Here is a 20,462-nt window from a genome sequence, read left to right as displayed (position 1 = left end):
GATTAACAGTGAACCTGGTAATTGTCCGGAAATATATATTTAATTCATAAAAAGTCTTAAATCATGACATAATGTTGAGGGCGTTTTTAAAAGAAAATGAAATACTAGTAATCACAAATTAATTGAGAATGTTAGAGCTATTCCTTTTCCTGACAGCATAAAACTTTTTACCATTTTTGTGCCACCACTTCTTAAATTCTGTTTTTTCATTAATTCCAAGACGTTAATGATGAAATATATCCATTTTTTATTGCAAGTGGGTACAGAGCTAGACCATAAGGGTTGCTTTTTCCTGCTGTACATTACCCTCTTTCTCCTTCCTTTCTTCTATGGGAGGAAAGTTAGATTAGGCCTCCCCTCCCTCTGCTTTTAGGCTGTTGTGCTGGAATATAAGGAATTGCTTGGGTCTGTTCTTTACATACCCAGAAATTTAGAGATCTTATACACAGGATCTGCCAAACAAATGGCTGCAGCTGTCAGCATGACAGTGCTGTGCACCTGGTCATACTCTTTCCCTGCCTAATCATAATACCAAGTTTCTCAAAGCTGATAGCCCCAACCATATTTCATTTCTGGTTCCTCATTCTTCTACTCTTAAGTCCTCCACATCATTTTGCTTTCTTCTTCTTCTTCAGTCCCCATATGAATTTATCCTGATATACAAATCTTTGTATGCAGTTTTGCCTAATGTACACATTTCTGCAAAGCAATTTCCCCTAATATATGCAACTTCATTATAGTGTATGCATTTTGTACACATTACTTAACTGGAGAACTGCAATGGATACTATGGTGCAATTCCCTGAAAACTCCATGATAGACTGTATGTGCAAAAGAAATGCCTGTAATATGATTCTTAGGTTAGACTGGCAATAGTCCAGTTAAATCTAGGGCTGTGCACTGGATTCAGCCAAATCCTGAAGCAAATTGGGTCAATTTGTGCCTTGCCCAGATTGAGTTGAAGTAGCTGCAAATCACTGCAGAGGAGATCAGTTTGTCCCATACAGTGGTACCTCGGGTTAGGTACTTAATTTGTTCCGGAGTCCATTCTTAACTTGAAACTGTTCTTAACCTGAAGCACCACTTTAGCTAATGGGGCCTCCAGCTGCCGCCACACCACTGGAGCACGATTTCTGTTCTCATCCTGAAGCAAAGTTCTTAACCCGAGGTACTATTTCTGGGTTAGCAGAGTCTGTAACCTGAAGCATATGTAACCTGAAGCGTATGTAACCTGAGGTACCACTGTACAGGGTTGAGGAGAATTGTGCTGATCTGAAGCTCAGGCAGACGCCAACATTTCAGTAGACGATCATCCTCTGCTCATCTCCATGTTCATCACATGACCTTGGGCAAACAAAATCTTTCAGTTGGAGACACACACACCCCATTTGTAAAATGAGAGTCATAATGACCAACTTCAACCAAAGTTGGTAGGCATTCACTAGGTTCAAGGTGAAAATTACTTTGGAAAAAGCACGGGTGTATAAAGGATCAATCGAAATAGCAACAGTACATATAGAGCTATCAGTATGACATTACTTATTTATTTAAAACTAATAAGAAGATTCTCTCTTCTTATTGTGCCATGTTCCATCCTACTAACACATAGGAAGGAATATAATATAGTATATACTGGAGCTGTCAAATGTATAACATATTTTCTAGGAGGAAAATGCAGAATGTGCAATTAACTTGCTTAGCATGGGTTTCAACAGTTTTGTATGTTTTCCAGAAAGAAATGTTAGCAGTCTGAGAATTGTTGAGAAGGCAGCATGCAACCTTCTGCTCTTTGCAAAATTATTTCCTTTATGATCGCTTCACTTGCAATGTTCATAAAAGCCGGGAAAATATGATGATGTGTTTGTAACACATCCTCATCCTATTCTAGCTATGGGAATCTGTTCATAATAACAACATAATGCACATATATTACTTCCTAGATTGGGAACTATCTGACTAAACTGAATGCGCAGAATATTAATCTAAGCCAAGTCACGGTATAGCCACACTGCATTGCTTTGAGCAGAACATTCACATTTTCATGAAACTAGCTTGGACTAGAGCTGGATCAGGGCCCCTGGTTTGATCAGCCAATATAATAACTTTGCTGCAGAGCAGATCCCGAAACACAAGTATTTAAGTGATATATTATTGGGACATATAAATTGCTACCAGCTCCTATGACTTCACCTACTAAGATGATTCCACCTAGGTTGAGATATTTAAAATCACAATGATTTTAATGGTTCCATTTTTTTTAAGGTGTGTTTCTCTCCCACTAAAAAAAGTGGGACACAGAAATGCTTCACTTTAATAGGGTCATGGCCAATATATCAATTTTGTTTAAGTGTGTCCTACATCCAATACTTTTTAAAGTTTTAATAATTTCTTTAATACTTAAGATGGATAATCTATTGTTTTAGCACAGAAATACCTTCATTATAAGGCATTTTCTTTGCCAAAGCAGCAGAATATTGTTAGTCAAACCTTTTCAAAGTTCATCGTTGCCAAAATTCAGAAATTTAAGTAGGGATTGCAAAAATGACCCATTTGTTGCCTCCTTGCTCTTGCTTTTATCAAAAATGAGTAATTTAGTGCAAGAGACATACTGTAAACTCCCTGTACAAAATATATAAGGTGAACTGGAGACAGAGAATGGGACCAAGAAGCTTTCCAAAAGTGGAAGTGCTATAGTACTAGGTGACTTCAGTTACCTCACAGTATTAATAAGTTCATGATTGAGTCTGTCTTCATATTCTGAGCAAAGTCCTTCAGATAACACAACAAAACCAATAAACAATTACAAGTTATATAATAGCCTTCTATTTAATTAACGCTTGGCAATTGAAGTTTCCCCAATATATTTTAATTTAATTTTAACATAAGACCACTGTCCAACCAATAGCTGGAGAAGATTTTAAAAAAATAAAATACGGTTGTTGCTTGGTTGCCTGCCTCAAGACATCTATTTTTCCTGAATTCTCTCTTTTCCTCTCTCATCCCCTAAACTTGCTTAAACACAACTCATTTCTTTAGAAGCATACCCACACCAAATGAACATACATAGAAAATTATCATGCTCACTGTGGAATTCTAATGGAGCATCTCTGATCCCTGCCGTTTACACACACTGGGTGCTTCCGAGTCCATATGTCTAACAGGGACGACTGCAGGGAGAACAAAGATTTCACGGATGGCTTCCGATGGAGTGCACAGGGGTGTCCTGGGGAAAAAAGTTACCTGCTTTTCCCCAGCACATTCTCCGTATCCCCAATTCTGTGCTACGGAATGCAATCAAAAGCTTGTCTGAGCATAGCCTTAAGCTAACCATCATCACTAATCTAGTCCCAGCACAGTATTTCACATCTTTTATATAAAATTTCAGGCTGGATCCTGGGTGAGGGCTGCTTCATATGTGATATGGAAGGCTGCCGGCAAAAAGTGTTTCTGTGGATTTGGGGACATGTTTGGGGTTAGTTTGATAATGTGGGGTCAATGCAAGCTTGGCATGCAGCCATGAATACTTCACACATGATCAAGGTGCTCCACATGGAAAGCCCAGTAGGAACGTTAGAGCCTTGGGCTACAGAAGCAATTTTCAACAGCCCTCGGCATCTAGGCCAGAATGTAAAAGACAAACTGGTCATGCCCTCTTCCTCATAACTATAAAAACCACACACTTCTTTTAGGTGGTTGCAGATCTCTTGGTGGCCAAGGTGCACCATGCTCCTTCAAGTCCCCCCACATCAATGGGAGCATTCTTTCACTATGGGTTTCCTTGCCAACTTAGCTCAGCCAAAATTCTCCATACGGATCTCATACTACCTTACTGAAATTCATCAGGATCATACCATATTGCAGAGCTCAAAAGATGAAAACTTATTAAGCAATAATGAGTAATACTAATAAGCAATCAAATTGCTTAATAACACAAGAAGCTGATATTTGGCATGTAATTAGTTCATTTCATCTCTTTTCTTTAACACTGGCAGGTCCCCCCCCCTTCTCCAGACTTAAATGATATAGAAGAGTATGAAAAAGGGTTCTTTTGAAGCTATTTTGTTTTCAGTAATAAGCTGATTTTCCACCAGGTATCAGATTTGCCATTCGGAGATGGCTGCATAACTGGATTTGGCTTTCAGGGCATGACTATAGAAATGAGAGCCATAAGGATTCCCAGTTGTTTCGGCATGACAGCTGTATGGGGTAGAAGGCTCCCCATTTATCATTTTTTGTGAAAGCCATATTTCTACGATGGCTGGAACTCCTTGGGGGTATATTGAAACTGACACACAGAGAAGCAGACGGGGGCGTTTACCCAGCTACATAACACCAAAGATTTTATTTCTTTTCTTTGCAAGTTCTGGCCTTTTCTATACCCCTCTTTCTAACCACAACAGGTATAGCTGAGCATTGTTGCAACAGTAATCTCAACCCCCTTGAATTAACATTTGAACCCAGGTTTCTTTTTGAACTCTGTCTCCAGTTCATTGTCCAAGAAGAAGCTCAATTTGTTCATCGTTTCTTCTCTCTCTATATATATATTAAAGTATATTGAAGAAGGAGGGAGAAAGGTTCCTGAGCAATGGTTGCCCAGATTTGTACATTCCAATGTATTTTTCTAATTTATTTATTTTATCCTATTTAAGATATTTCTTACCTGTCCTTCACCATAAGGTCTAGGGTAGGTTACAACCCTATAATTATATACAGTGGTACCTCAGGTTACATATGCTTCAGGTTACATACGCTTCAGGTTACAGACTCCACTAACCCAGAAATAGTGTTTCAGGTTAAGAACTTTGCTTCAGGATGACAACAGAAATTGTGCTCCGGCGGCGCGGCAGCAGCAGGAGGCCCCATTAGCTAAAGTGGTGCTTCAGGTTAAGAACAGTTTCAGGTTAAGTACGGACCTCCAGAATGAATTAAGTACTTAACCCGAGGTACCACTTTTACACCAAAATCCAATAAAGGAAATTAAAACAAACCAAAGAATGTATGTCAAATAACAGAGGTGGTCTCACAAAAACCACAAATACAAATAGGTAAAGAAAAGTATATTCAGCAAACAACAGAACAAGATTGCTGAATAATACCGCTTCATGGCTGGTACTCTGTGGTTCTTGACAGACTTTATCAAATTTATATCAGAGACAATACAGATCGGAAGGTTAGGGAATTGATAGTTGTTGTTACATGGCAATAGATAAGTTGAAGCATCTCACCAGGAAGTTAATGCCATTTTGTCTACTTTCAAGTGCTTGTGTCGGCATGGAAAACATTGGCCCAGCTGTGTGATGATGAGGCGTTTTGCATGAACAGCATTTGGTGTGGTGATAACATCTGTATGGAACCATTTGAAGCATCCAGGTGGTGGCTGTAGTCATAATGTTTAAACTGGCTCTCAGGCAGTGATGGGGAACCTGTGACTCTCAGATGTTGTAGAGGTTGGCAATGTGAACGCGATTGTGTTGGTCACCTGGCTTCCCAACATGGCATATCGCTGCCACTCCGTGAGTTCTCCACAGCCTTGCCCCTCCCCTTCTCAGTAACTGGCAGTACCAAGTCAGTGACGCAATCCCACCTGCAGCGCCTGCTACTGACTACAATCCCCACCATCCCCCTAACCATCAGCCCTGCTGTCTGGGACTGATGGGAGTTGGAGTCCAACCACATCTGGGAGGGCATCAGTTCCCCACCCCTGCTCCAGATGACAAGAGGGATTTGATCTGATTTATGATTTAAGCTGATCAGTTTTAAAGTGATTCTCACTGGTGACACTGCAATGTCATACCTGTGAACTGCTCCAGAAAACTGGGACAGCCCGTCCCCGTCCCCCCCGCAAGAATATGTCAGCCATTTGGAGTACCTTGCCCTTGCGTGATTTGGGGCCAAGTTCTCGCCCCCCCCCAAAGTGTTTTTTTCTGGGTCCACAATCTCATGTGGTGCCTCATGGTTTTTTGCACCATACCTCCTAAAGTGCTATTTTTCAGGTCCACAATGTGCATTTTTGTTTATTGTGCCAGAATAAAGTGATTTTTCTGGATCCACAATCTCACGTGGGCCAGGTTACTCGCATGGGATTTCAAACCTGGAAGGTGGTGTCCCAGATTTGAGCTGTGTTGGAAGGTATGCAATGCAGGAGGCGCTCTAACATGAAAGCACGGGCATCTTTTCTTCCTGTTCACCTTTCATTTTGAAAATGAACTTTCTTTTCTTCAGTGTGCTACCAGTCTGGGGGAAATGTGTGCTACTAGTCTGTGTAAATGTTTTGACACTTTCCTACTAGATGCCTTTTTATGTATATAAAATAATTGCTTTACCCTCCTTCACGTTATAAACCTGTGACAAACTGTATATACTTCAACAAAACTGTTTTATTCCCCCCCCCTTGTGTTCTCTCTGATATTTCAGCTAACTCCTTTGATTTTACATACTTCAAAAGTCCACTGTGGGGGAAGATGCTTTGTTCTTTCTTCATTATTTTGCCTAAGAAGAGAAAGCAAAGAAAATAGAGTAAAAAATTCACAGCACCTGCCCATGATGCCATTTCTTGAAAAAAACATTATATTGCTACTTTCCTAATTTTTCCTAGAATTGGCATCTACCCCCACTTTCTTTTTGTTCTTCTTTAACAATGAATAATGGAGCAATATTTCCATGTGATGCTAAGAGGTGATCCTTATGACCCCAAATTTGCCCTCAGCGTATGATGAATTCAAAGGGGCACACAACTAGTTGAGAAATGACTGTCTGATTGCTCAGTCTTGCAAACAAATAAATTATCAGCACATGATATAGTGAGCAACAAATAATGCTGATACTTAGAAACTTGAGTTGGATGAATTTGAGCTGCTGAGATATCATTCATTAACAATTTCAGTATGTGGACTCCTTTAATATATGAATTGGTGTCCCCACTACTGAAGGCAGTTCCTCCTTTTTAGGACTCCACTTTATTCAACAGTGGGATGTATACAGCACAAAGCTTGGGTTTCCATTTTTGGGTACTCTTTAAGGTACTTGGCTACTCTTAAGGTGCTTTAAATTACCGGTACCTTAAGGTACTCTTTCACGGGCTTGAACAAATTTTGTCCATGATGCCTATCATTACTCAGAAATTACTCAGTAATTATTTTTCTACCACTTTTCTATCCAAAGACCACCCAAGTGATGCACAAAAGTTAATTGAAACATAAAAATTAAAATAAAATACAAGTTATAATCAATGAAGTCAAACACTGAGGGCAGTATTCAGCAAAATATTTGCACTTGTGCATGTACTATTGCTAGCCCAAAGGGACTTGCCCTTCTTCCCTGCTCCTACCATCCCCAGATATACTCCACACAGTTGGAAGGAAACCCCAGAACAGATTTAGGGAAGATACAATGGGAGAACATTTTGTTGCACAAGGAGAGGTCCTTGTGCTGATGGAACGTTGGCCTCAGCACTACATTGAATACAACCCTAAGAAAATCAACATGTCAAGGATGACAGTGGTAGATAAATAAGGGAGGCTGGAACAATTCAGATGAGGAAAAGCAGGTGAAGAAGCCAAGCACACCTTTCAGGGAAGCACATTCCAAACTATAGGTGCCACAATTCCCAGGACCCTAGTTAAACCCAGCACTGTGAACTGGGGTTGGAATTGGGTTAGGAATCAGTGGAACATTATTTCTTTACCGGTAACTCATTTCTAAACTGCCCTTTATATTTCCAGAGTGGCTCACAACCTTACATTCTACTAAAATCAGCACAGTGGGATGCAATAAAATATAATAAAACATATCAACATCCACAGTGGACCCGTCAGTTATTTCAATAAGCCTGGGATTAATAACCAGTAATGCCTGGGTGGGGAAAAATTATTTAGCAAATATTGGAAACTCATTGGAGTTGGTGCTTGCCTTATTATGGAGGGGAGTTGATTCCATAAACTGGGTACCACAATGGAAACCTCCCCCAGGTGGCAACAAAACCAGGAGGACCTCCTTCAAAGATCTCAATATGAACAAATAAATCTAGATATTTAAGGTGTGTGAATGTATATATAAAAATTTACATCAGAATCCATTAAATAAATAAAAAAACTACCCAGCTGGGGTTAACAGAACAGACATTGGTACTAAAACACAAAATAATGGACTGTGAAAACTATTGAAATTCATTCCTAATGCCAGCAAAGATTCCAGAACCCACATTAAACCGTTGCTTTGGGGCAACCATAAACGTGGTGCTAAGTGAAAGCAGTATTGAAACAAGAACTACTACAAAGGTTTCGATTAGGTACTAAAATGAATCCATTGTGGGAAGTGATATGGACAGAAGAAATCCACAACAAAAGCAGACATGCAAGTAATGATTTCGGAGCAGCTCGAGAAACCAAAACAATGTCATCTTTCTGACAAGAATAATCGCCAACACGTTTTAATCAAGGAATTCACTAGCTCAAATGATTTTGAGTGGTGGAATGCAATTATGTAATCGGCTGATTGAGTGCTTTGCTGCACATCTTGCACAACTGCTTTACTACATAGCCACATGGAACTCATTTTTGTGGGTTCGGACATTCCCCCAGTTTGTGCTACCTAGATATAATGGGCCTGCCAAGCCAATTTTCTAAGCCACAATGTGAACTACTGCTGCTGCTGCTACTATTACTACTTGTTGTTGTTGTTGTTGTTGTTGTTGTTGTTAACTTTTAACAGCTAGATCCTATACTTGTAGCTGACTGACTAAAGTCACTTCCAAGGGAAATGTGACTCTTTATGCTTACCTTTAGCCTTCCATGTCTTTAATTGCTTTCCTGCATCTTCAAGTCACTTCTCAAAACCCGTCTAATCCACAATGCCAAGAAATGAAAATATATCTTCATGTCATAAAAAAGAGAACAGTTCACAAGTTTATCAACAGCAGGCTTGCTGACATCAGGAATTTCTGTAACTATTTGCTTCATCGCTCTCTCGCTGCCAGCCCCTGGACATGGTTTTTTCCAAGTTGATACCCATGATGAGCTCTCGTCAAGTTAGCGGTTGTTAAAGATGTTTATTTGGCTATCAGGCCTTATATTTTGCTGATGCTAAAATAAGAGTAACTCTTAGGGTTGAAATGATATGTATTAATCTTCAACTATTTCAGACCTAACCTGCAACTTGAAACCCACTTTTGATTCTTAACTGTATATGTCTTTCTGTAATTCCTGGTAGAATTGTGAGGTAGAAAGGCGGGCAAAATTATTGTCCGATATCTTTAGTGGTTGTATAAGAGAGGCAGGTTTTCTGCCCTCATTTGGGCCTGGTCTTGCATTCACCTTCTCCTTCCCTCCGAAATGATATACTGCCAGTGGTGTGATACCTTATGTAATGTTGAGGAACAACTATTTGTGAGTAAGATGCAGTTCCAGGCTAAAGGTGTCTACAAAATAATTAAACAGAACAAAAGGATTAACAGATGTTTTTCAATACCCAACCTGTAATATATATTCCAACAGTTTTGGAAGAAGAAGTACTGGAAAGGTTGTGTACGATCTTTGGACATGCTTGGGGAAACAACACCAAGCATTTCTAAATATTTTTCAGATAAACTTCCCAGTTTATTTTGCGTTCAGCCAAGGAGCAAGCTTGTATCATATTGGTAATTGTAGCAGAATTTGTATGCTTTCCATTTTGGAGCAGAAAATTCACTGTTTCTTTGCCTACTCAGAAACTAGTGAGTGATGACTTAAAGGGGTATGATAGATACCCTCTTGGAAAAGACTCATTTGTTGAGGTGAAGTATGTTGAAGTATGTGTGAAAAGTTGCATTTTCACTCTTCACAAGAGGCAAATGTATGGTTCTAATTACTTTCCAGGCATTTATCCTGTGGCTGAAATATTTGAATCCAGTCTCTGGGCCTGAGTGCCAATGCCCCATACTAATTTGCTGTAGCCTTCGTTTCAGTATTTCACATTCCCCCCCCCCATGGTCGGTCCAGGTGCAAGCTGAAGTCGATAAAAGCTGGCAGCATTTGTTTTATTGTGAACCTTATTCAGCCTGATATTTAATTACGTTTCCGTGTGGATTTGTAATGTGGATTAATAGTTTTATTGTAAGCCTGCGATTAGTTTCTGTTTGTTCTAATTTCTGTTTGGCTCTCTTGACCTTGAGGTGAAAATCCCCCACACAGAGAAGATGTATTCCCTCAATTTAATGCCAGTCTGAGGTGTTTCTCCTGCATCATCAGATCAATGAAAAGTAAATAGCCTACACTTCTTGTTTCACAGTGCAGTATTGATCTTTCTTCAGCTTTTGCTTCCCTTTTTTTTCCCTGCGTCTTGTGTCTTTCAACCCCTGGGACCAAAGTGATTGCCATAGATTGGACAAGCTAACAAGCGCATGATAAGGAACTAGTGTTTTGTGGTATTCTCGCATACACATGCTTGGTATATAAACCCAGACTTCTCTGCATTGAAAGAGAGGTGCCATTTTGTGTATGGCACAAGTCGCTGTGAGAGACAAACCAGAGGGAAAGCAGTAGAACAACAGAGGATTTAATTCTTCACACCGGTCTTTTATTTTTGCAGCTGGTGCCAAGCATGGTAAGGACATCCCTGGACATTACTTAAGACAAGAAGCTCTGTGGGGAACGTTGTAAGCCTTTTCTTGCCTTGGTGAACATATGGGACTCTGGCAGCTTGGAAGGTAAGTCTGAACTTGAGACGGTAGTGACCATATTTTCATTTTTGTCAAGCCCTGTTTGAATGCTGGCTTTCAACATCCTGTGTCACACATGTTACAGGCAGTGCTTTGAAGTTACTAACAAAGATGGTTCTTTTTTCTTATTGTAAGTAAAAGATGGGTTTCCCATTGCTTCTCAGAAGTTTGTTTTGTTTGATTGTTTGGGTTTTTTTTTAAAAAAAAAGAATGGGTTGATTTTAGGGAGGAGAAATGCATTCACTTGCCTTCTAAATGTATAATGTAATGGAAATACCATACTTACCTCTCTTCAAGTCTGTTCAAGCTGTGATATTATACACACTGTGCTATCTACACACACACACACACACACACACACACACACACACACACACACACACACACACTATGGGCCCTTCTCTGTCCAAAGTGTTCTTTGGTACACACAGAAAATGGATAAATGAATAATGGATAGCATATCACATACTATGCAATCTGTTGTTTCCTTCAAATTGGTAGATATTTGGGCTGTGCTAATCTGTAGTTTTCTGACATTTCTTTCGGTTTGTGGGAATACAGTTGTTCTCTCTAAAGGTGCTTATTAGTCATGAGTGCCATTGACTGCTGCTGGAAGAGAAATAAATGTAAATATAAATAAGTAATTCATCCTCAAGTTACTTTTCACCTCCCCTTTCAGACACTCTGCTAGAGCAGGTGTGAGGATATTATCATACTAGTTCCCTGACAGTAATCACAGATGTGCTGGTGTAGATTTAGTGAAAAGTTACTATTTTCTGTCTAATCAGTGAGGTTGTAGCCTTTTGTATATTAAGCACTGGAACATGTGCAGGGGCTTGTCACACTGCTTTCTTTTGTAATACTTAACACGTTCTCTGAGTTCCTCACAATTGCACACAAACATTCCCTTCTGTAATTATTATTGCTGAGAATATCCGGATATACAGTCAGTACAATGTCCCTTGGACACCACTGCAATGCGGGTTACTGGACAGTATTTTCAGCAGCGCCATGGACAATGCAAGGTGTTACCTTTGTTATTTGAGTTGTTAAAAACAGAAAACATTGCACATGTCTCAAATTATATCTAATGCCGGAGCTCTTTTCCTTTGAAGCACTATGACATTTTTCACTTCTTGGAGCGAGGTGCTTGTTCTCACCCGAGCTATTATGTAATCCTCAGGGTAACCCCACTCCTGATTTGAACACTATTAATTTTCTATTATAGCATGCTAAAGATGCTCTGCAGTGTGGCACTCACCTGCATTATTGAGTCAATGACCAATTGCAGAGTTGCTTGGTGCTGGTTGGGGCTTAACTCAACCCTTCGGGATCTCATTTATTATTTGCAGATATTGATTTTTTTGTGGGGGAGGGGAAGCAAGAAGTGTGACTCTAATACTGACTTAGACCTAGACTTACAGCTGTTAACACTTAATGGTCTGGTGACTAAACAAGCCCTGTGTGAAGCTTGCACGTTTATGAAGAGTAGATCAATTGTACTGATGCACAAATAGATTATCCCATTCATTTGTTTTGTGACATTGGGGTGAACAACACCTTTTGTTGTTCTTTTGGCAATAGTTAAAATCTAATGTCCACCGTTTCTTCCCCAAATATCCTCTATTAAATTGAGGGTGGAATGACCACTATATATTCAGTTTATACAAAATGAAATTATGCTAGAAAGAAAGCTTCTTGTTCAAAGTTAGCCAACATGGTACCTACAGAGGTGGTTGGACTACATCTCCCATCAGCCCCAGCCAGCATGGCCAATGGTCAGGGATGATGCGTGTTGCCATCCAACAACATCTGAAGGGCACCACAGTGTCTAGTCAAATAATGACTGCGTCAAAACATATTTTGAGCTTTATGTAAGCTAGGATCTTTTAAAATAAATTCCTAATTCAGTGTCAATATGGGCAAACCAATCCTGACCACTGTAATTGTGGCATGTGCTAGGATAGAAGCAGGGGTGCCAACTTGAATAAAATATTGGGTGGGGGAGGTAAGCCCTGCCCCACAAAATCAATCACATGTTGTGGTGCATGGACACCATTTGAAAGGCAATGCCCATCAACTTTGGGGGTCTCCAGCCCCCTCAAATACTTTATTGGGTGGAGCAAAGGGACCTTGCCTCCTAGGAGTTGGCTCCTATGGGTCAAAACATACTGCTGGTCCCTCCTTGTATGGCAAATGAACAGTTTTGGAAACTGTTCTCAAAGGCTGTCCTGAGTGCCAATGGGCATAAAGGCATGCAGGTATTAATATGGTGGTTGGTTCAGGGAATGAAGATGAATGATGCAGGTCTGTGCACATCTACACACACACACACACACACACAGAGAGAGAGAGAGAGAGAGAGAGAGAGAGAGAGAGAGAGAGAGAGAGGAGTTTGGGACTGGTGTTTCTTGCAGTCCAATCTCTTGGAAGGAGCTTTGCGATAAGTCGTGATATAGGAAGGTGCTAAGGGCAAACAGGGACGCAGGTGGCACTGTGGGTTAAACCACAGGGCCTAGGACTTGCCGATCAGAAGGTCGGTGGTTCGAATCCCCGCGACGGGGTGAGCTTCTGTTGTGCGGTCCCTGCTCCTGCCAACCTAGCAGTTCGAAAGCACGTCAAAGTGCAAGTAGATAAATAGGTACCGCTCCGGCGGGAAGGTAAACGGTGTTTCCGTGCACTGCTCTGGTTCACCAGAAGTGGCTTAGTCATGCTGGCCACATGACCCGGAAGCTGTCTGCGGACAAACGCCGGCTCCCTCGGCCAATAAAGCGAGATGAGCGCCGCAACCCCAGAGTCGGTCATGACTGGACCTAATGGTCAGGGGTCCCTTTACCTTTTAAGGGCAAACAACAGGAGAGAGATGTTGCATTCATGCCCAGCTTGTAGCATCTGAAAGACATTCAGCTGACCAGAGTGCTAGACAAGATGGATCTTTGGTGCAAGCTCCCAGTGCCCCTTTAAATCAGCAGTTCAAACTCAGTAGCTGGAAGCATCTTAAGAAGAGATTTTAATGTTACACTTCCAAACTCTGTCCATACCACATTTCACAACAGCACACTGAAGTGCAGAGTTGATTATTAAACTGCAGTGTAACTGTAGCTCTGTGTGGGGAATAGGGATCTCCTGAAAACTCTCAGGACCCTTAACAAACTACAGTTCCCAGGATTCTTTGGGGGAAACCAAAGTAGAATACGAGTGCTTTAAATGTATGGTGCGACTGTGGCCTTCAACTGAGCTGCTAGCAAGGTTGAAACCACAAAACTTCACCAGGGCCTGTTTGTGAACAGCATTCAGTGTATTCAGCCATTTTAAGCCCAATGTTGTTTTCTACTCACGCAGCCAGGAGTTTCACAATTGTGTGGCTACAAACAAGACTGCATAACAAACCAAAAGTCAATGCTTCAGCAAAATAAGCATTCATTTTCTCTGAGTGGAGCAGGTGTGGCTTTGATTCCTCCCCCCTCGTCCTACTTTCTGGTAATCAGCAGCATTTGTGGCTAATTCTCTCTAAATGCTCACTTTGTTCTTTGACTAGTAGTCTACCCATTCACAGCCAAATGGAGCTTTAGAATAATTTTTCTGCCCACTGTTCAAAGTATAGTATATTTCAACATATTTGTTATTACTGTGTTTAATGAAGAAGCAACTGTGTATTAATTGCAAATTTCATTTACTTCCGCGGAGTGATTATGCAAATAGGGATTTAGTCATCCTAGGCACCTATTATGAATGGGATTATGGGGCTATCTGTTTAGCCCATTTTAGTGTTGGCTAACTTCTAAAATCTTCCTGGAGCTTTTAACTGTGTATTGACGAATGTACTTTTTTCTGACTGACGGTCGAATAAAAGGTTGTTGATGATGAATGGGTTTAGCCATGGGTGATGGGGTTCAGAGTTAGGTCCCATATTTCTAGCATAGCCATACCATTCAAGTGTTATGATCAAATGTTAAGCTGCCATGTGAAGAGGTCCAGTGGGGATGAGCATCATCATTCCACCCCCTCTCCAGATTGTTGAGGGTAACTTTCTGAAGCAGGGAGCCAAAACGCCCTGAGTTTAAACACATGTGGAGAGCACAAGATTCTGTCCCCCACTGCTGACAGTCACTTTCCACAAATAGGTGTATGACTGGGACAGTGATGGAATGGAGTTAGCATACCTATCGTCACTCCCCATCCCCCTCTACACATAGTAACTTAAGACTTAATCATAATGCCTGAAGATGGAAAGGATAATGATGAGTATCCTGGTAAGAAAAGTGATTAGTTCACAAAAAGGCATCATCAAACTATAATGGATAGATTTCTTTGGGGACCATGGACAGCAGCATTGAATATTTGAACATTTGTTTGGAAGTCAAGGGCCAAAATGCTGCTTTCTAAAAGCACCATTTTGGCCATGTAAGACCATTTAGGTCTTATTCAGTTCACTTGGCCTATTGTGTATGTCGTTACTAGAATGAAATGGAGCAGTTCACTCAGCACTGACCTGCTGCTTGTCACCCATCCATCACCTTTCTTCTTCATATGACATCAGGCGGGATATTTCAGAAGACATAGAGAGCAACTGTTCTTTATACAAGTCCCGGGGTTGTTTCTCTTTCAACATTTGCTGCACCTTGTAAATAAAAACATGAAGAATTCAGAATTGTTCATCCTGCTAACCCTATGAGTATTCTGCTGCTATAAATATTAATTGCCCAGACAACAGGGAGGTTCATAGAACATTAGGTCAGGTTGTCATATATATTGCAGACATGGGTAACTGAATGAAATGTAGCACACACTAATGATCAAATTTATCTCTGCAAAACATATCAAAGAATTAGGTTGGGAACCCCCAGTTTTAGGACAGGGGGACAGTAGCAATTAAATGAAATTACTTCTCAGGGCAATACATATCGCTCTGTTACCTTTTAATATATAAATAAATCCCCTAGTCACTTTATTTGCAGACTAACAAATAATGTTTATTGAGAAAAACTAGAGAGAAGAGTATAAGTGAGGTCTTATACCGTAGCTTATAATGGTCAGATCACTAGAATTCCGTTTTGTCTCTTTCTAGCAAAAAGAATAATTTCAGGTCATCCCCTCCACAACTGACTGCATATAAAAAAGCTAGGGGCAAGCTAAATACTTACCTATGCAGAGCAAGTGATTGTGGCTTAGGCTTTCTAATTGGATCGAAGCTGGTTTGAGGGGCGAAGCACATCAAACAGCAGTATTTGTCAAGGAACTACAAGATTGATAAGGGTTGTGGCTAACATCATGTGAATGCATCGTGTGAATCTAGCAGTGGGGCAAACTGGATACATAGCAATGTGAACCCACAGTGATGGGTGTGCTCATGCCAGCCTTCTTATAATCCTCTGTTGTCCCTGTATAAGTATATACAGGGCTCCTTGGTTCTCCAGCAACAAATAGACTTCAGCCACAGTCCTATGAATGCTAAACTTGAGTAATCAGCACCAAACACAGCAGGGCATATGTCTGAGTTGGTTACATTGTTTGTTTACTGCCATGCACTTCATTTCTTGAATTTGCCCTGTCTCAACCAGTCTTGCTTTCTTCTGTACTGGTGCTTTGTGTAGCCTAGACATGGCAAATGTATTATCTTGGTCATCAAACTTCTGCCTGATTACACCTTTGTGCATATATCAGTCTTATTTTGTGAGTTCCTTTTCCACTTCTATTTTTACAGGCCTCTGCCTACTTGTCAACCTTAATCGAGCAATTTGTAGCTTTCATTACAGAACTGACTTCATGTTGACGATGGTTTGCATTTACTCCTGATCACACAATACGTCTTGTGTGGGTTTATGTAGCTGAGGAAACAGAGATGTCCAGGGGTGCCAACTTGAATAAAATATTGAGGAGGGGGCAGGTAAGCCCTGCCCCCACATAATTGATCAGAAGATGTAGCATGCACACACCATTTGAATGACAATGCCTATCAACTTTTGATGCTCCTGGCCCTCTCAAATATTTTTATTGGGAGGAGATCAAAGGGACCTTGGCCCCTGGGAGTTTGTTCCTATGGGGATGTCCACAGTTTCCTTAAAATGGTGATTGGCAGGCTTGAAGTTAAAGCTCTCTAGTCACATTGTATGGAATTCTCACAGTTTGGAAAAGAGTGTGGATTAAACTCTCGTGTGTACATTCATAATAACTTGCTTGGGAGAAACTGCCAAGTGATGGAAGAAAGGTAGTATTACAAGCATTAAAAGAAGATCACATTTTGATCAAATGTCCTATAATATTTTCACCCCAGCCATTGGAATCTGGTCTTGTAGTCCCTTTTCTGCCTTTGCCAAGAAATATATTGTGGTGTAGTATGAGTGTGGATCAACTCACACAGCCACAATCAACTCTGTGGTGAGAAAATGGTCTTGCTATCTCACCATTAGGCTGTAAACTGATTGGAACACAGTGATTTATTGATGTACAAACAGATAATGAATTGATAATTCTCTTAAGTGCTCATTAACCCACACCAAACTGGCTATGTTATAATTATTTTCTTTCTATTAATTACCTTTGTTATCTGCACTGGGAGAAGGGGGGAGGGGGGGAACAAAGCATGATGCATATCTGAAGAGAAGAATGTTATTGAAGAAGAAAGATTTTTGGTTACTCAATAATGCACATTTAACTACAGTTCATTAAATTCAGATGATTCTTCATATTGTTGAAATGCTTCAGCTTAGCTAATTGATTTCCTGAATGCGGTTCACTTCGAACCACTTATCATTTCCAGCAGAATGTTTAGAGCTAACATTTTTAAAAGGATGCCTTTGGAATTATGAACAACAAGGGATGCTACAGGCACAATTTGGATGCCAAAGAGGACCAAGTGTATATTCTAGCTAAACAGAGGTACATACAAAGATGTGGGTGTTTTGAATCCTGTTGTTTTTTAGCACCAAAGATAAAATGCCCTCTAACTGCCAGGTTACCTGTGATAGTTGTTATCAAGGACACTTAAATCCCACAGAGCCCAGAAAGAAAAGTCTTGATAACACTTCACTAAGCCAACTGAACAAAATCAGTATATAATCTGAGAATGGAACAGAGAGGTTTTGTCTTTCTTAGTTCCAGTCTTGTACATAGCAGTTATGTAAGCATGACAGACTATGTGTGCTCAAACAAGTGGACTCCTCAATGAGATCTGGTGTTATGCTTAGCCATGACCTGGAACTAGACATGGAGTCCTTGGTGGATGAACCAGCAGTCCACAGTCTGAGGATCTTTTTTAAAAAATAATTTTTATTAACAGACCAATCAAATGAAATCAAATTACAAAGCCAAATTTTAATTTTTTTGTTGGGGGTACCCATATTTCAAGTTCCAAAAGGGATCCAATCATCTTTTTGTTGCTGCTTCTTTAATGTCCACAAATCTGTCCAAATAGTGCTCACAATTCTATCCAATCCTTTCTTGTTATTTTCCACATCTCTTCTTGTTATTTTCATATATTTTTCCTTTCTCTTTGTGACCTCTGATAGTCTCCACAAGTGGGTTAAAACAAATTGTAATCCTGTGTGGGGCTTTGCTCGTTAATCTTCACAGATCTGTCACTCCCTTTCTCAGTCCTCTGAGGAGGTTCTGCCAGTCCATAGCTTCCTCCTCCCGATCATCAATCTTTCGACAGAACCTGCCAAGATGGCGACTCCCTTTTTATTACTGCGTCATTCCAAGAGCCCTTGTTCTTTTCTCGATCTCCATAAGCCAAACTTTTGGTTAGTAATTCATTTCCACACAGTTTTTAATCATCCTGCTTAGGTCAGTTATATGACGGTTCTTTCTTGGGGAGGGGTTATTGGTTAATCACATAGACGATTCTTTCTTGGGGAGGGGTTATTGGTTAATCACATAGAAGAAAAGAAAAAAAAATTCCCCCCCATCCAGTCCCGCTCCGACATACCGAACCTTTGATGTATCTTCTTCAGATATATTCCTGTTAAATCCAACCCGTCGCTCTACTTTCACAAAGGTCACTTCAATTAGCAGTCTTCACTCCCATTCTTCACTTGAAATATGTGCATTTGCTTCTCTCTCTAATTGTTTATTTCGAGCTGCTGCAACTAGTGCGCGATCAGAGACAGCGTCCGGGAGAGCCGGACCCACACAAGGGCTTTGTGCCTAGTGCCCTCACCCCATTCTTTTGAATCTGGGGGTGATTTATGGCTACAGCAGGCAAGGCAGTGTTCCCCATTTCCTTGGGGCAACAAGGGAGGCTGCATACTTCCATATCAGCCTCTTAATTACCTCGTGTGAGCCGGAGAGATGTTATTGTCGGCCATCTTCCAGTGCGCCCCTAGCGGCACCCTCACAGTCTGAGGATCTTGAGGCAGGACCCCCTGAATCCAATGTTAAGGATCCCTTTGAGGGCACTTCTGGGTTGATACCTGATGAAATACCACTGAAGCTGTCATAGAAGGAGGTGGATCAGTGCCTCTGCTCCTGTTCTCAAGAGAGCCAGCAAAGGTTTTGGGTCCAGACTGAAGAGCAGCAGCACAATATGCATCAGTGGACCAGAACCATCAGTGCACTCAATGATACTTTACTGCCAACAGCTGTGGTTAGGAAGCCAAAGTATATAAAGCCTTCCTCTTGAGTTTTCCAGTGGCAACAAACAGCATAGGTCTCTGGCTCCTTAATCCCTACAGCCTTGTTCCTGGCTCCTGGCTCTAGTTCCTCCTGCTCACTGTGCTGTACCTTGTGGAATACCTTGTGATATTGACCTTGGACTGCTTCCTGACCTTCCTCTGGATCATGTTTGGAACTATAATGCATCCATGTGTCTGCTGTCAGTTGGTTAGGACTCCTGTGGTGCACCAAAAACTCTCCCTGTGTTGGTAAGTACTTTAGTGAGAGGCTTACCCTTCCTGGGAATTGAACCCTAGCCCCTGAGAGCACCCCTTGATGCATGGCATCCAAGTGCATCTACTTACAGATGATGGATGGGAGGATTCACCCAAAGGGATACTGTGTGGATCAATAACCACACTTCTTTCATGGATGTTTTCTTTTCACTTGGATCGCTCTCACTCGTTTGGGGGCCAATCTTCGGAAATAGTTTTCAGAAATCTCAGATCCCTTCCAAAGATAATTTTAAATATTATGTTTTGATCCTGCTTTTCAGAAAAATATTGTCTCCCACAGTGGCTTACATCCATTAGGAAATGAGATCCAGACCCCTTTGTAGTTTACAAACAAAAACTCCAATAAGCACAAGGAAAAAAGGGAAGGGAAATGGTACAGCAACTGAATCAGTTTGATGATGTTAAGAAGAAGAGTTTGGGTTTGATATCCCGCTTTATCACTACCCAAAAGAGTCTCAAAGCGGCTAACGTTCTCCTTTCTCTTCCTCCCCCACAACAAACACTCTGTGAGGTGAGTGGGGCTGAGAGGCTTCAGAGAAGTGTGACTAGCCCAAGGTCACCCATTAGCTGCATAAGGAGGAGTGGAGACGCAAACCTGGTTCACCAGATTACGAGTCTACCGCTCTTAACCACTACACCACACTGGATAAAAGGATGAATTGAGAACACAGCCATTTCCATTCAATTGGTGCTGAGGTGGCTAACCTGTACCTTTGCAGATGCTGCTGAACTCAAATACCCATTGGGTGCAGCTAGTCTGGCCAGTGGTCAGGAATAAAGGGAGCTGCAGCTTAGCATAATTTGGAGAGCCACAGGGTCTCCATCCCTGAATCAGATCCTGGGCTGATATTCCTTTGTTACCTTTCTCAGTTGGCTGAAAG

General features: G+C 41.0%; 2 long non-coding RNA genes across 4 annotated transcripts in view; one reads left to right on the top strand and one right to left on the bottom strand.

Moving 5' to 3' along the window:
* Nucleotides 1-20,462, top strand: part of LOC308596996 — a 493,319-nt gene that overhangs the window by 280,829 nt on the left and 192,028 nt on the right. For all 3 annotated transcript variants that reach the window (XR_014012772.1, XR_014012773.1, XR_014012774.1), the window contains one exon: nt 10,564-10,681. This is a non-coding gene — a long non-coding RNA (uncharacterized lncRNA). The remainder of the gene's footprint in view (nt 1-10,563; nt 10,682-20,462) is intronic.
* LOC308596999 lies at nt 6,358-15,362 on the bottom strand. Its single transcript, XR_014012778.1, has 3 exons — nt 15,186-15,362; nt 11,163-11,299; nt 6,358-6,489 (listed from the first exon to the last, which is right to left on the bottom strand). It is a non-coding gene; the product is annotated as an uncharacterized lncRNA (long non-coding RNA).

The sequence above is a fragment of the Podarcis bocagei genome (genome assembly GCF_964188305.1).
Source record: "Podarcis bocagei genome assembly, chromosome: 11".
Lineage (NCBI taxonomy): Eukaryota > Metazoa > Chordata > Lepidosauria > Squamata > Lacertidae > Podarcis > Podarcis bocagei.
The sequence above is the reverse complement of the archived record's forward strand: the minus strand, read 5'-3'. Positions and strand labels throughout refer to the sequence as shown.